The sequence below is a fragment of the Pteropus alecto genome, unplaced genomic scaffold (assembly GCF_000325575.1).
Source record: "Pteropus alecto unplaced genomic scaffold, ASM32557v1 scaffold177, whole genome shotgun sequence".
Lineage (NCBI taxonomy): Eukaryota > Metazoa > Chordata > Mammalia > Chiroptera > Pteropodidae > Pteropus > Pteropus alecto.
Window position 1 is genome coordinate 7,453,482 of NW_006442207.1, and position 17,334 is coordinate 7,470,815.

The 17,334-nt window shown below is 41.4% G+C and overlaps 1 pseudogene; it reads left to right on the forward strand.

Moving 5' to 3' along the window:
* The first annotated feature begins 6,179 nt into the window (after window positions 1-6,179).
* On the forward strand, window positions 6,180-6,298 carry LOC112470196 (annotated as a pseudogene).
* The last annotated feature ends 11,036 nt before the right edge of the window (window positions 6,299-17,334 follow it).

Genomic DNA, 17,334 nt, shown 5'->3' on the forward strand with positions numbered 1-17,334 from the left:
ATAACAATGTTTTTCACTTTGTTTTACATGAACGTGATGGAATATGGCCATTTTAGCCCTGGAATTAAATTAACTTTCAGATCCAGTAGAGTTGTCATGTACAGTTGTACAGGTTTTACACCAAGTAACCCTAGGAGACAGCCTCTACACTATAGTCTATGTGATTAGCAATTTCCAGAGTTGTGTAGTCCACAACCTGTACAACCATATGTTATAGCCCTGTCTTAAAGACTAGCCAGCTAACTATCATCTCAATGGTCTAATGTCAAATTCCTGGGAGAAATGGTCATCCATTTTGGGTCAGTTGTCTGTTCCTGTTCATTCGTGTATGCCCAGATTGGAAACATCATGTTATGGACACATGGATCCAGAGTTTCACTTTTTGGGGACCTATCTGGAGAAGTGGGAAACAGTTCTCAGGGAAGTGGTTATATGGGAAGGATAGACATCTCAAAACCTGGCATCTACTGAAAGAATTTGGCATTGACATTGCCAAGGGCCAGTGATAGAAAAAGGGTGCATTTAAATATGATCAAGCCAGTGTTCTTGAACTGTGACCTATGCATGACCCATTAATGAGCTGTGAAATCAATTGCATGAGTCACCTTTTTTAAAAACATAAAAATGAAATAAAAGAGATTAGAAGATATCAGCATTCAAGTCACCTATGAAGGTAAACCTTGTTTTGTAAAATTATGTTTTAGTTATTTATTTGTATACTGGATCAGTATATAAAGTATGGATTGTGGTACAAAAAAATTAAAAACCAAACCAAAGTCCAAACCAGACAGTGACCCTCACTCCTACCTGCCATCCCACAGGTCTGATGCAGGCACCCTGGGGACATTTACTTCAGAGGGTGACTCTGGGCCTTGCCTCCCCAGCCGCTCCTGCCATCTTGCCTGATCTTCTTGGTTGACCCTTCGTTTTGTATCTGGTTCTTACTCCCCATTTACCCAGGTCTCACACTTTCTTCCTCTCAGCTCCAGGCCCAGTTCTAGGAAGTCTAGCCTGGTTACAAACTCCAAGAAAAAAAAGGTAGACAAATGACACCAGTCTGAGTTTCTAAGCCTGGCCTTTTCTTGCCCACTTACCAGCAACTCTAGCCCCTCTTTGGTTCCTGAACCCACAGTGGTCTGGGCAGACAGTTGGTCAGAGTCACCGGCCTGCAGAGTAGGGCTTCAAGTTAGTTTGTTTGTCAGGGTCCAGTATCCCTAGAGGCTCACTTTCTCCCTGAACTGCAGCCTGTGGCTACCTTTGCCTAAATGAAACAAGGGCGATTTTGCTTAGACTTTTTGTCTTGTAGTCTCTGTGCTGAAGTTCTGCATGCTGCCTAGATCTTATAAGCCAAATTATCCTTGGAACTGGACAATATCCCTAACATCTTCCTCTTCCTATTGACAATTATTGGTTGGGTCCTTTGTCTGAAAGAACTGAACACCAGGAGCACAACCCTGCTACCTGCCTGACTTCCAGTGTCCCCTCCCATAGTTGCCCAAGGAGGTCATTTAGAAGCCAGCTGAGGGTAACAACTTTCTACATCAGGTATGTACCTAGGACTACCCTTCTAATACTTCTGTCACCTGTGGGTTCTTTCTCTGGAGTCCTGAACTTACAATCCCTAATACCCACTTCCCAATCTTCAATTTCTGTAACTGGTTTGGATGTCCTGTGCATCTATGGCCTTAGCTCTTTTACTTCCTCTTTCTTTTGAACTGCAGAAGCCTTAGAAGGACATCCACAACTCTTTCTAATGGTCTTCTCACATTGGGTTGCCAATTTTCCAAATAAGAATATAGGGTACCCTGTTAAAATAAAAATTCAGATAAGCAATGAATAATATTTGCAAGTCCTATGTGATATTTGGGACATACTTATACAAAAATTTATTTGTTGTTTATCTGAAATCCAAATCTTGCCGAGTAGTGTCTCGTATTTTATTTGGCAAGCTTACACTTCCTTGTATAAGGAATGATATTAAGTTCTTCCTTAAGCATAGGAAAGTGGTTCTGTACCATAAGACACCACCCTCATTTCACCCCCAAAGTCATAGCTGATTGGGTCAGGGATGAACACTTGTCCTAAGGGCAGCTGGTCCATAGGCTGCCTTGCAGTCTGTATGGTAGCCTGGCACAAATATTTTGCACAAGGGGGTTAATAGTGATTAAATGAACCAATCAGATGTTCTCTCTCAGGGCTCTGAACTCATTAAAAGAAAGTGAGAGAGTCAGATGACAGGAGGAACACCTCCCCTCCACCCCCCACCTCTTACTGCTAAGCAAATCTCCAGATGCCGAAGCCTGCCGGAACCAGCCCGGAACTTTGGACCCTGTGTCGTGTGCCTCTTCCTGCCCCTCTGAAATCTCGGTTCTGGCATCTTCCTGCTCCCATTGACCTGGTGCCTAGCCCAGTGCCTGGCACATGCCTGGAGGTCCTCCACCTCTTTTGGATTGAGGTGGTTGCGGTATAAGAAGTTAGAGTTTTGATTCTGCATCCTCCCGCCTATGTAAGTTTGGGCTAGTTACTGGAATCCTCTAAGCTTCCATTTTCTCCTCTGTAAAATAAGGGTGGCATTATCTATCCCTTAGGCTGCTGTGAAGTTTAAAATAGCACATGTGTGAAAGCCTGTACATAATAAGCCCTGCAAAAATCTAGTGCACCTGAGTATAAGGAAGTTGCATTTTACATGAGGGTTGCACTTTATAAGACCCTGTGTAAGTTAAAAAAAAAAAAAAAATCTCATGACTCAAGACTCTTGGGAAAGGATGGCAGTCTCTTATGTTGGCCAGCTGGTGAGAGAATAAGCAGTTTCCAATTCACTGGGCTCTCAAGTTAAAAATATTGCAATTTTGAACTAATTTTTAAAGTATTTGTATTTTCAAAATTTAAAAAGTGAGTCTTTATTATTACTTTTATATTACACGCTTTTAAATATACTCCAATCAAATTTGCTTAAAATGCACCAAATGCTATGATATGAGAGAAAGGGTAATGAAAATACACATTATAATATAAAATGAATGATTCTTTATGGTCTTGCACAGCTGCATGTTCCCGCATCGTATTAGCCTCTGGATCTGCTCAGCATTCACTGTGGAATTTTTAAAATGTCATAACACTGGGTTTTCAAAAGAATATACTTGTGCACCCCCACCCTCAAGTGTGTAATATTGTCAGGATGTTTTATCTGGTGCTATATATCTTGCACATGACAAATTCATTTCTCCAAACAAACCATCACATATGTCCACACCATCTATAAATTTTGAATTTTGACAACTAGGCTGTTACCCTCTGATGTTTGGATTGGCCTGAGTTGGGCGTAATTGGGGAGGGGCAATGTTTTTAAAGAATGAAGGGGATGTCACTCTTTTCTTCCTGATGGGTCCCCTCTGGAGAAAGTAATGTCAGGAACATGCAAGATTAACCCTGCTGGAGAAAGCCCCGGATGCTCTCTCTTGGATACCAGGAGATTAAACAAGCCTGATCTTTAAGCATCCCCACTCCAGGGGTGATAGCAAGGTCACTCTGTCCTTAGGTTTGGCTTTGTAATAATACATCTGGCATCAATAGAGTTTCTTTCTTTCTAAAGTACTTTCCTACTTATGATCTCATCTGCTCTCCCAGGAGGAGGAAAAGGAGCTGGTTAGGACGAGCAAACCTGACTTTCTCTTGGTGTGGGGTTGTTGCTTTGCCTTTCTCAGGTTTAGTTTCACCATTTGTAAGGAGGTATCATGGTTGCTGTTGGGTGCTTGGGGTTGTATAATTGCAAATGTGCCTGTCTTTGGGAAATCCAAAAAGCTATAGATAGAAACGTGCTGTGATAATAAAAGTCATTGACTCACTCTGGAAGAAACCTAAGAAATAAACCTAAGAAATAACATAAGAAAGAGGTTTTCAACCTTAATCTTGTGAAGACCCAAAGATGACTCGTGGTCGTGAACAGGACACATTACTGTGGTAGGCTTGGATTTTTGGTCTCTCACTTCAAGAGTCACCTGAACTGTAGATCGAATGCCATTGCTGGTGTTGCTCGTTCATCACCCCATTCTCCCACGCTCAAGAAAGCATAACAGAATGCAAGCAAGGGAGATGTTATGATAACGGTATCCTTGATTTCACTCAATTTATTTTCATTCAGTCTACTTTCCAAAAATGCAAACGCAGGATTCTTAAGTATAACAAAACCCTGACCCAAACTGACTTAAGCAAAAGATCAAATTTACTGACTTGTGTAGTAACGGGTTATCCAGGAGCAGATGCTTCAGTCATGGCTGGATCCAGGGCCTTGAATGGTTTCTTCAGGACTTAGGTTATTTAGCCATCTCTGGGTTCTGTTTTTCTTTGTTTTGACATTTTTAGACAGAGTCTCTTCATGAGCAATAAATGGCTCCTGGCAGCCTTTGGCTTGTATCCTCAAAGCTTAGCATCTTCTACGAAAAGAGAGCTTTATTTTCCCAATAGTTTCAGCATAAGACGTATTGGGATTAAGACGTATTGGACTGGCTTGGAAGCACTAGCCGCTGTCCCTGCATCAGTGACAAGGTTCGGGCCATGGGATATGGTGTATGGCTAGGACTGTATTCTCCTCCCCCAGCCCCCCGCCCCGCCTCCCTTTCTTTCTCCACCATAGGGACATGGGGGATGAAAGTGCAGGCAGCCTCATCAGAACCATATAGACCAACAGTAAGTGTGGGCTAATCCTCAAAGGAGAATTGAGAGGCTGCTACCAGAAACAAGAATGAAAGCTGGGTGGGCAAAACCAAAAGGTGATCACTGCAGTAATCACATGATACTTAGACAATCATTAGTAAGATATTACAGGACATGTAGGGTTGTGATTTACCAGTGCATCAGAACAGTGTGATTGAAAACCTGATCTGATTCCACTCTATCATTTTCTGGATTTTCTTGTAGTTTAATGTTTATTTTGAGAATAAGTAATTGAATTTTTCATTTGTGATTTTGATACCTCATTAGAGGTTTTCTCAAGTAAGGAGGCAATTGAAGGGCTCTTCTCACAAATTTTCCAAGGACGAAATTGCCCCTCCAGAGGTGAGGAGGAGATGACTAAGGCCTGCTCTGTATAGGTAGCATCTGGGCTTCCTGCTGTGGAGGGAAACAAACAAACTTACAAAATTTAATACCTTTGGTTTCTTAACTTTTTCATGACCCATGGGCAGTAGAAGGAACTACAAGTTTTATCACCTGGATTTAGAGACAAAGAAATTAAAATAGAGAGAGAAAACTAGGCTCATACATAGGCAGTATAGCTAGCTACTGCCATGGTATGACTTGAGGCACGTCACAAGGCCTGCTATTTCTTGAAATCTCTAAAACCAGCCGTCTCTGCCGTTCAAGTACTTTCTTAATGAGATGTGTGTAGTTTAAGTGGATCAAAGGAATGATGTTGCCTGGAGGCCAAAGCGTAATTAATGCATTTTTAAGGGTTAGTTCAATTCAACCAATAATTATTGAGGATTTATTACTCGTTGTATCTCTTAGGGTGTTTTGGTTGCAAGTAATAGAAAATCTAGTTTCAGCAGTCTTAAAATACAAAAGGAATTTATTGACAAGCCCAGTGGTAAGGTGGCCATTAGTCAGGTAAAGCTTGGTTTAGAATTTCACCAAAGACCCAGTTTCTTCTTTTTTCCTCAGACTTCCTGACTGTTTCATCCTAAGACAAGCTGCTCTGTGATCACAGGATGGCTGCCAGAATGTTCTGAGAGCTACATGCTTACTTATTTATATTCATCAGGAGGAAAGCAGTTGTCCAAGGAGTTTCTAAGGGTGAGGCACTTTTTTCCCAGATAATATCTGCTCACATCTCACTAGTTCAAACTGGGCCTTGTACTGCCTAAACCAGACTTTGTGGCCAAGAGGATGAGATATGCTGGTAAACAAAGACTATGCCTGGAACAGTCTTTTTCAGAAACACAGAGGCTGTGGCGGGGAGCGGGGCAGGCGCAGGGATCTCGTCTGAATGTGAATCCATATACTGTCAACAGAAGGAAGGGGAATAAGGGCAAAAATGCATCTCATTCAGCGCTGGCTTTTTATTAAAGAATAGAATGGTACTGAGCATTTGAAAATATGAGAGAATCAGATTTCAAGGAGAGAAGATAGACCCAGTACTGAGAAAATCAGGTTCGGGCTGGAGATAAAGATGTGGTAGTTAAGCCGAGGGCCATGCCGCCCTGAACACCCTCAATCCCATCTGATCTCGGAAGCTAAGCAGGGTCGGGCCTGGTTAGTATTTGGATGGGAGACCACCAAGGAAGACCAGGTGCTGTAGGCATAAAAAAATAAAAAATACGGGATTGTAAGCTGACAAGGTCTTTGCAATCTGTGAAGTCAACCAAGGGTTGCCTTGCCGTGACAGTGGAGGCAGGTAGGTTCAGCGCAAGCATCCAGGAGCAGAGCAGGCCCAGGGCACAGGGGCTGGTGCAGGGTGAGTGAGAAGGAGACCTGACACCTACAAAAGTGGGAAAAGGAAGGGGGACCCAGGGGACTGGAGAAAGTGAGGAGAACACCCTATCAAGAAGGCCTGTGGGAAGAGCTGTTCATGAAGGAGGGAGGGGTCATCTCAGAGGACAAGTTAGAAGAGGCCTCAGCAGTGGCTGTTCAGATTAGCACCTGGGAAGTTGTTGGTGGCCCCTGCTGAGGTATTTGGTGGGTGGAGGAGAGTCAGTGAGGCCAGAGGGGAAATGAGGCAGTGGAGGCAGTGACAGGGGACCCTCACCCTGTAGAGCCTATCTCTGAAGGGAAAAGGGAGAGAGGGCAGAACGCAGAGGAGGGGAGAAGGCTATCTTTTTCCTGACAGGGACTTAAAGAGGTTAAGTACTTTTCGTATCAGGCCTTTAACCTGTTGATACTCCTCTCAGGGACAGGGAGGGCAGGTATGGGCACAGAAAGTGGGGGCTGGGGTCTACCACAGATGGTGGACCACAGACTATAGACCCCAGATACTTCCTTCTAGACTAGATGAGGACCGATAAGACACCAGGGCACCCATCTCTAATGCGCCCAGGTACCCAGATACCTTCCTTTCTTTCCTTCCCCGCAGGCCAGCTCAAGGGCATCTTCCAGTGGTAGCTTGGGTGTCCTGGGTAGTAATGGGAATTTGCCCTCCTCTCTATCCCCCACCTCACCCTGAAGAGAGGTGCTGGGGCCCCTGCAAACTCCATACAAGGGCCTCCCAGACTGCCTACTGCGCAGACTACTTGCCACATGTCCAGGTTCCCCAAACTCTCTTCCTTTCAATCCCATCTTCATTGTGCAGTTTAATCTTCATCTGTTTCAAAATCCCTATTTGACCTGTGGGAACGCCTATACCTTGGGAGGATCTGACCAACATTCTTTAATAGTTTTCGTCCTTTTATGTCTTTCATCTTCCCGTCGCAATGGACTCATAGTCCCTTTCTATCTGTTGCCTACAGTGTCCTTGCCAACTCCCTTTCTCACTCCCTGTCCCCGTGGAGAACACTCTAGACTGGTGTATAGAGCCTAAGGACAAGCTGCCTGACTGGGCCTGTGCCAAGGTGTCTCCAGCCCAGTGTCTTCTTTCAATCTCAGCTCTTTACTTCAGAGAGAAAATCTCAATGAGGGTGTTTCCCAGATTGAGAGAAAGGAAGGGAGATTTCACGGCTTCACAGGAATGCAGCAGTTAACACTTCTAATTAGCACTCCAGGCGCTCCTGCTCCCTTCAGCCTGCTGCATTATAATCATCTCTGCACTCTGCCCCAGACCTGGGTGTTACCGGAACTGCCCGTCACTTCTGAGGTGCAAGAAGAGGATTCCAGGAAAGTAGGAGGCCCAGAGGGTTCTTGGCAGGGACTAACGCCACCGTCATCTGGGAGCTGGGCGCTGGCTTCTGTACCAGGGGAGCTAGTGCTTCTTCCCTGCACATACCCCGCCCTGCACCTCTCTTCTGTAGAGGGCCATCAGTTACTTGGGGTTCCGAATGCTCCAGGCCTCGCATTTCATCTCTGCCTGTTCTGAGCAAGGATTGATTTTAGCAAGAGTCCAACCTGCTCTGTGCTCTGCACTGTGTACCAATCGGAGGGCCACAAAAGTAGATTTTGCCTATCTTTCCCTTCCCCCTTACGCTAATGGTCCAGTACCAAAGGCAGGACTTATGAAAATAAAATATTTAGAGAACCAATCGACTTTATATTTAGTTCTTGGAGAAATAAAATCAAGGCAACAAAGGAAGTCGACATATACTGAAGCTGTGCTATCCAATATGGTAGCTACTAAGCCACAGGTGGCTATTCAAACGTAAATCAAGTAAAATTAAATAAAATGAAAAACTGAGTTTCTCAGTCATGCTAGCCACAGTAGGTGCTCTGAAGCCATGTGTGGCTAGTGGCCACCATATTGTACAGTGCAAAATTGTTATTTTTTACTTTGCTTAAAGTTCTATTGGGTAGTGCTGGCCTAGAGCAATAGAGGCCAACTTCAGAGAAAAGGTGCGGCTCTGGCCAGGCCTGGAGGATAGCAGAGTTAGATAGAAGAGGAAAGGAAGGGTCTTCCACGTGGGAGAAAGTGTGTTCAGAGGTTGGAATGAACCTGGCATGTTGGGGCAACACCCAGGGACAGAGGACGCACTGGAGCAGAGTTTCTTTTGAAGAGCAGTGAAAACCATCACTGCCTTATGGATAACAGGCACAGGGAATGGAAGGGAGAAGCCCAGCCTTCTCTTCTCAGTTCCCAGTCCTGCAGTCTATGCTTCACACTTACTCTATTCCATGGGGAGGAGACAGTTCTGGCTGCACCTCTGGCTCCTGACCTCAGGGGAGTGTCTGCTCGGTGTCATCACTGCTTACCTGCTCTATTTGAAAACACTGCTGGGGATGGACCTGTGATCTCCTTCCTCCGACCTGATTCGCTGGCAAGCTGGCCTCTAAATCTTTTTTGGCTGAGTGGAAGGATGGAGAAGAGCCCAGAAGTCAGGCCCATCTGAGTTCAAGTACTGGCTCTCTAGCCAAATGCCTTTAGGCAAGCAAAGTAACTCCGAGCCTCAGTTTACACATCTGCAAAATAGGGATGATAACAGCGCTGACCTCACAGGGTTGTTATGAGGGTTCAATGTTTGCAAAGGGCTTGGAATAGTTCATGGCAAATTAAGTATCAACTATTCAAGATGTTATGTCTTACTCTTCCGAATTTGTTTGAAGGTTATTATTATTCACTGCTGTTATTATTTCTACTTCCCTTTTAGTTAAAAAATGTAATTAGTTAATCAATTTTTTTCCTTAATGATTTGTAGTCTTTGTGTCTTATTCCTACCCCAAGATCTTAAAGATAGTCTCTTGTTTTTCTTCCAAAAAATTTTTTAAGTAAAATTTTAAATGAAGTATAATATACTTACAGATAAGTGCATAAGTTATAAGTGCAGCTCCACGAATTTTCACCAAGTCAACAAGGAACCAGAATCTAGATCAAGAAAAGGCATCATCAATGCCCTAGAAACCTCACTCCATCACCTTTAGTCATTACTCCTCTGCTCAGGTAACCACTAACCTAACTTATAATATTACAAATAGGTCTTTCCTGTTATTGAACTTTATAAAGGTGGGTTCATACAGCATATACTTTTAGGTGTCTAAGTCCTATTTATGAGATTCATTCATGTTGTGTGTGTAGCACTAGTTTGTTCATTCACATGGCTTTATACTATTCAATTGTACGGATATACCACAATTTATCCATTTTCTTATTTGCAGACATTTGGGTAGTTTACGATTTGGGGCTACAATGAACAGTGCTGCAATTGTATGTGCCTTTTGGTGAACATATGTATGTATATATGTTGGGTGTCCAGACCTAGGAGAGGAATATCTTTGTTATTCTTCACTTGGCACTAGAGTCATCATATGCTAGAACAGAACAGGGCTAGGAGCACATCTAGGCTTCTGTATTACAGATAAGGGGATTATAGCCCCCGAAGTCACACCGCAGTTTAGCACTCAGCAGAACCAGGTCTCCTACGAGCCAGGACCCCTTCTCCTTCCAGCTTGTCCTGCTGCTTCTCTGAGCAATCAGTTGGATTCCCTTTTCTTTAAGCTCTGTGCCTCCCATTCCCACTGTCCCCAATCTGGGAGCACAGTTGCTATTCCAGGGAACCTGCAGCCTCTCAGAGTATTAACAATGTGCAAAGGTCCTGAGGCACAAAGAAAGGCCCTTTTGAGGAACTGGTAGGTGAGACTGGAGCCCAGAGAGAGGGGTATTGACAAGGGGGAAAGTTGGACAGAGCCTCACCCAGCACAGCAGCTTAATTTTAGATTTTCAAATTCTGTTTGCAGTTGACAGGCCTGAGAACTGGTGATCATGGCATACCACAAAATCTTTAGAGATTTAAAATCTATTATTTCTTCTTTTTAAAATTATTTAACACCCACATGATTTCAACTCCACCTAACTTTAAAGAAAGGAAGAAAGAACTGGTTGGTGATGAGGTTATACAATAGAAACTCTTTTGTTGTTGGTTTACTCTCTCTGCATTTAAGAGTAGTTCCTCATTTGCTCTTACTTGCTTAATCCACGCTATGGATTCTTTGTGTCAAAGAGCCATGGGGACAGGCTGTTTTTACAGCTGTGCTGAACGCCGACCAGAGAGCCGTCCATCTCACTCTTCATGTACTTGAGCAACTCCAGGGAAGAGAGAAAGGATGTAAATCATGCCGTCCCACATGGGTTCCCAGCTCGTTTGTCTCTGAGGCTCTCCCAGGGGCCTTTTAAGTTCTGACTGCTAAGTAGCCAACCCAAGCTGCCAGGGAAGGTGACTCTTCAGCATAACAGCCAGGCCTACCCCATGGGCGAGTCTACCCTGATGTCTATAGGTGTGCCTTACTTTACACAATAAGGGCTTTGACAAAACCCGAGGCTGATGGGACCAGTCACTGGTCAGGGCCACCACCTCATCTTATAGAGGAGGAAACTGCTTTTCTCATAAGTTTAGTGAACTCGATGCTCTCCAAGGACTCTTTCAGTTTTGACAGTCATGATTTTATGAAGATGTATAGATATCAGATTTTTAAAATGCACTGTGGGAGTTCACCAGAATAGAGCTAACATTTATTATGTTCTTTCTGGGCTCCAAAGACAGTGCAAAGTGCTTTTCTTATCTTCTTTTGTTTAGTCTTCAGAATAGCCTTTAAAGGCAGGTAGCCTTTTCTCCCAATCACCAATTAGCAAGTGATTAAAAGAGCTGATGTGATGCACAGCAGAGCAAACTAGATGGCACTTTCTGGAAACAAGTAAAACCCAGGTCCTCGAACCAGAGGAGGTGAAGGGCCACGGCTCACAAGACTGCAAGCTGTTCCCAGACTCTCTCTGGCGAGGACTTGTGATCTGAGGTAACACACTGTCTTTATTTCTCTTTGAAATCTGCAGAAGCCTTGCAGCATCTGCTGCTAATTTTGTGAACTTAGGCCTAAAGGAAGCCCCACGGAGTCCTCACAGCCTCCTCCTCTCTCTACTTCTCGCAGGACTCTGATGTTCCTGTTTTGATCATCTGCTCCCTGATAGGCCCTCTGAATCTGCAAAGATCTCAGTTGCCTACCAGTATTTGTATGTCTGTCTGGTACCTGTCTTTCTCTCTTTTAACTAGGGCTGTACAGAGTGGATGTACCCCTACAGAGAGCAAATGCACCAATACTGCACGTATGTCTCAATTATCTGGATGAAGAGTCCTAAATTCAAATACTTTCAAGAACTAGGCAGATAGCATGATGAGTGAGGCCTACTCAGTGGGCATTGGGTGGTACTGCTCAACTCCAGCCTGTTTGTTGAACAATTTAATCAGGAACCACAGGCCCAATGTTAATAGGTTTTTTGGGGGGGTGAAATCACTTCATCTTTATGAGTTGATGACTATAAAAAAATCTTAAAATACCATGTAAGATAACCTACATGGTATCTATGGGCTAGACTCAGCCCTCAGGTACTCAATTCGCAATCTTTGATCTAAGTTTTCATTTGAGTGGGTTTTGTGGTAGGAATTATCCTGGGGATCACCTAATTCTCCACTTTGCTTGGTGTGTGTATGGATGAAGACTTTGCTCTTGAAATTTTAACTGCCCCAATGTTTGCTAAGCTGGCTTTGCATGGCTGACTGAGAGCCTGGTTTGAACTGACAAGAGCAATAGAAGGAAGCAGAAGACCTGGGTTCTAGCCTTATTCTGTAATAAACCAGCTGGGTGGCCTTGCTCACGTGAATCTCTTGGTTTCGGTATCTTCATTTATAAAGTGAAAGTGTTTGTGAAGGGATCCTCAGGATTCCTTCCAGTTCCAAAATTCCATAAATCTATGGCTTTAACTTGAGTGATTGAATTACTTTCTTTTGTTTGTATCTAAAATATCTAGACTAGGTGCTTAAAGATTCAGGCTTATGGTGCCCTGTGAAGACAAATCTGATTTACTAGAGTATGGGGGCCTTTGAAGTATATTTTTTTCCCAATGGTTTCCATAAAAGGAGAGGCTAAGTAAGTGTTCACTCTAAAATGAAGTGCCACCTCACTTCGCCAGTGGAAAAAGTCATTAGGAACTTCATTTAAAACCTGGGGAGAGTTGATGGAGGAAGAAGGACAAATACATTTATAAAGAATAATAAGAATAGACAAGGATGCAGAAGAATTGGAACCCTTATACGTTGCTGGTGGGCACATAAAATAATACAGCCATGTTAGAAGACAAGTTGGCAGTGCCTCGAAACATTAAACATAGAGTTACCATATGACCCAGCAATTCCACACCTACGTATGTGTCCAAGAGAGATGAAAACACATACCTACCACCAAAAAACTTAAACACGAATGTTTGTAGCACATAGTCCATAATAGCCAAAAAGTACAAACAACTCAAATGTTCATTTAAAAATTTATTTATTTATGACAAATAAAAAAGTATATATTGACAGTATACATTGTAATGTTTTGATATACACACATATATAGTGAAATGATTACCATGATCAAATTAACATATCTATCACCTTCCATAGTGACTTTTTTGGTGTGAAATTTGTGAGAACACAAATTTCAATTATATAATACAATATTATTAGTTATATTCACTATGCTGTACTTTGGGTCTCAAGAACTTATTTATCTTATAACTAGAGGTTTGAATCCTTTGATCAATATCTCCCTTTTCTCCTTACTTTCATCCATAATATTCCAGTGTGCATATATAGCACATTTTCTTTATCTATTCACCTATCGATAGATACTTAGGTTGTTTCCATATCTTGTCTATTGTGAATAATGCTGCAGTGAACATGGAAGTGCAGGTATCCCCTCTGGATGTGATTTTCTTTCCTTTGTATTTATACCCAGAAGTGGGATTGCTGGATCATATAGTAGTTTTATTTTTAATTTTTTGAAGAACTTCCATGCTGGCTGTATCCATTTACATTCCCACCGAGAGTACACGAGGGGTCCCTTTCTTTACATCTTTGCTAATACTTATCATTTTTTTTTTTTAGCCATTGTTGGGATTTTTTTTAGCCATTGTTAGGATGGTTTTATCTGAACAGATGTGAGGCGATATCTTCTTACACTCTTGCTTTGCATTTTACTGATGATTACCAGTGTTTCATATACCTGTTGGCCATTTATATGCCTTCTTTGGAAAAGACTCTGTTCAGGGTCTTTATCCATTTTTAAGTTGAATTATTTGTTTTTATGCTATTGAATTTTATGAGTTTCTTATACATTCCAAATGTCCATTTGAATGGATAAATAAAATGTGGCCTACCCATACAATTGAATATTATTCTGCAATCAAAAGGAATGAAGCACTGATACATGCTACGGCAGAGATAAACCTTGAAAACATTATGTTACATGAAAGAAGCCAGATACAAAATATGACATACTGTATGATTTCATTTGTATGAAATGCTCAGAACAGGCAATTCTACAGAGACAGAAAACAGATTCGCAGTTGCTTAGGACCGGGGACAATGAGGGAAATGAGGAGTGATGCTAGAAGATATAAGGTTACTTTTTAGGCTGATGAAAATGTTCTGAAATTAGGTAGGGGTGATGATTGTACAACTCTGAATATACTAAAAACTACTTACATATTCACTTTAAATTGGTAAGTGTATAGTATGTGAATTTTATCTCAATAGAGCTGTTTAAAAAAGAATAGTAAGGATAAAAATATTTAAATGAAGGGATAGATGAATGAAATGTTAAACAAAAGTTAAAGAGAAACAGGCAGAAAGAATGTTCTATGACTAGGTTAAGTTACTAATATGTCTTTCTAGAGAGCCTCATTTTATTCTGAGAGGGGGCTGTTTTAGCAGGAAAATTATGATTTGGGAAAAGGATGATTAACAATCAGAAATTGTGATTTTCATTCTTGGCTATGGTCCTAAGCATGAAATTGTTTTTCTGATATTTTTATGCAGTGTTTTGAAGATCAGGCAGGCTGTTACTCTGTTTTTCAACTCTGTTTGTTTGAGTTTGGCTGGTTTGAGTTAGTAATGAGGATGCATTATGGCAAGGGACACTCATGACATCAGTACCAACAGGGCTGCCAAAATTTGGGGGGCCATGAGTTGTTCCATGCCTTGCAAAAATCCAAATTGCAAAACACTAAAGGACTTGATAATTTGTTGGTGCTAAGTTTGGGGGATTCTACGTTTAAGTGCCAAAGGTAAAAAGATTCTGGCAGGAAGTAGTTGATTTAACTCAATCGCAAGGGCAATTTAAGTGGAGCTGAAATCCAGGCTATGATTTGTCAAATTCTCTAGGAGAAGGCGTCACAAACTGGGAAGTCTACAAGAGTCTGGCAAGTAAGATAGAAGAGCCTACATGGTCAAATGGAGGGCTCCTTCTCCCATTTCAAGGGAGTAGCCCCTGCTCTGTTCACGTTCTTTGTTGCTGCATCAAGGGAAGGATCACTGTTGCCAAACCAACCTTCTGATTTTCACAAAGAAGCTGAAGATATGGATTTTTAAAATAGTAAAACTTCTCTTTTTAAATGTTGCTATCTGATTAGAATAAGAAATGCAGAATGGGAGAAAATATTTACAAACCATATATCTGATAAGGGACTTGCATCTAGAATATCTAAAAGTGTTTATGATTCAATAATAAAAAATTTTAAAATGGACAAAAGCTCTGAATAGCCATTTCTCCAATGAAGATATACAAATGGCCAATAAGCTCATGAAAAGAAGCTCAATGTCATTAGCTATAAGGGAAATGCAAATCAAAACTATAGTGACATAGCATTTCATACTCGCTAAGATGGCTAGAATAAAAAAGAAAGATAATAAGTTTTGTGAGGATATGGAGAAATTGGAACCCTTAAAAAAACATTGAATTATATACTTTAAGTGGATGAATTGTATGGTGTGTGAATTATATCTCAATAAAGCTATTACAAAAAAATTAAAAGAACACAGTGAGGGTCACATAAAACATACCTGCCAGGCTGCCAACTTCCAAGTCTTTTGATCAGGACTTGATTAAATGCATAGCAAACTCAGAAGCTGCTGGTCAAACCTGAATTCTTTGGAAATCAGAGAAGAGGGTGATCTGCTGGTTCCAAAGTCACACGCCTATTTAGTGGCAGGGCCAGGCCAGAACTTGTCTCTTGACCTCAACGACCAGGCCATGCTGCCACTATCCAAAGCTCAGTTTTCAAGGCATAGCCAAGAAAGGATTGTGGGGAGTCAACATCAGGAATAGCTGGATACACTCCCTTTCCTTTCCCACATTTTTCAAAGGTCTCTCAAAGACTTCTTGAGAAAGGGATAAAATATGGTAAAAAGTAATACTCCTTTAAAGAATAAACAAACATAGTGCTTCCTTGAGCTTCTTTTTCAGCTACAGCGTGGGAGGGTCCGTGTGTTTCAGAGTTACTTACTCTTTAAGTTTCTGATTCATTTACACTTAGCTCATCAATATGTTTGTGTAAGAACCATTTGATGTCCAAAAAACCCTCTGGGCCATTTTTTTTTTTTTTTTTTAATTTGAACCAGAGAAGTGGCCTTTGCCAAGAGTAAATGGAACTCAGATATCAAAAGGTCTGAGTTCAGTTTTTCATTGAATACAAAGGGTGAGTGGATTCTGAACTGAGCCAAATGTATTCTCCCACCCTTAATTTACAGTACATTGTTCTGGCAGACTCTACCGTCCTGAAATTTGGCTCTTCTTCTGCCATTCCTTTCTAAGGTGTAACCACAAGCCTATCTTTCAGCTAACTTTATAAAAAAATAAGACCATGTTATAACAATTTATGAGAGCCTCACTCATCACTGTTCCTATAACTATCAATTTTATTCGAACAAATTGAAATGCTTGAAAAGGTTAAAACTCTCCTCTGAAATTGTAATTTTGTTTGATATCCTATAAGAATTTTTAATTTTTTAAGTCCTTTTATCTGGGGGTTTATCAAAAGGGATATTGTCCCCTTCCTTCATCCCCACTCCCAGTTGATGGTCAGGCCATCGACCAGTCATTAAGTTGAACACTGGTGGTGCTCAGATTTAAAGGATGGAGCAGGTCCTTCATTCTGTCTTTGAAGAAGAAAGGGTCAGAGAAATATTAGTAGTTTGCTTCTTTTAAATTAAAAAAAATCTCAAAAAAAAAAAGCATAGCAAAATTAAGATTACTCCAAATTCTGCCACCTCTAGAAAAGCACTGTTAATATTTTGTGGACCATTTTCTTTTTATTCCATATAAAAATATATCTATATCAGAATATAGATATTATATTATAAAAATGAGATATGACATTGTTTTATAATTTACTTTTTTCATTTCTTATAACTAATTATCAGTATTAAAAATTATATCTACTTCATGTATAAAATCCAGTTGTACATATGGAACATAACTTAATGTGATTCAGTGAGAAGTCTTTTGATTCCAAGTAACAGAAAATCCATGTCAAACTGACTTAAGCACAAAAGGACATTTTTTGGCTGACATTTGAAAAGTCCAGTGGGAGATCTAGTTTCAAGCATGGCAGGAATCAGGACTCAAATAATGTTATAATGTTATGAGATTTTTGCTTCTTTTCCTCTCTCTTTGCTCTGCCTTCTGCTGCTCTGATGCCACTCACATGTTGCATGTGGAGGCAGCAGTTTCAGAGTACATGCATCCAGGTTCTCGCCTGGAAGAGGAGAACAAGGCTCTGTTTCAGTACTCACAATGAAAATTTCATTGTACTGGTCCCACAGCAATCTTTAAGCCTATCCCACTGGCATACGCCTGGGGTAGCCATAGACTCCTGGAACCCAATTGTTTCACCAAGATAACACAGAATGAGAATGAAGAAGGAAGGGAAGGAGGAAAAGATGGGTCCTC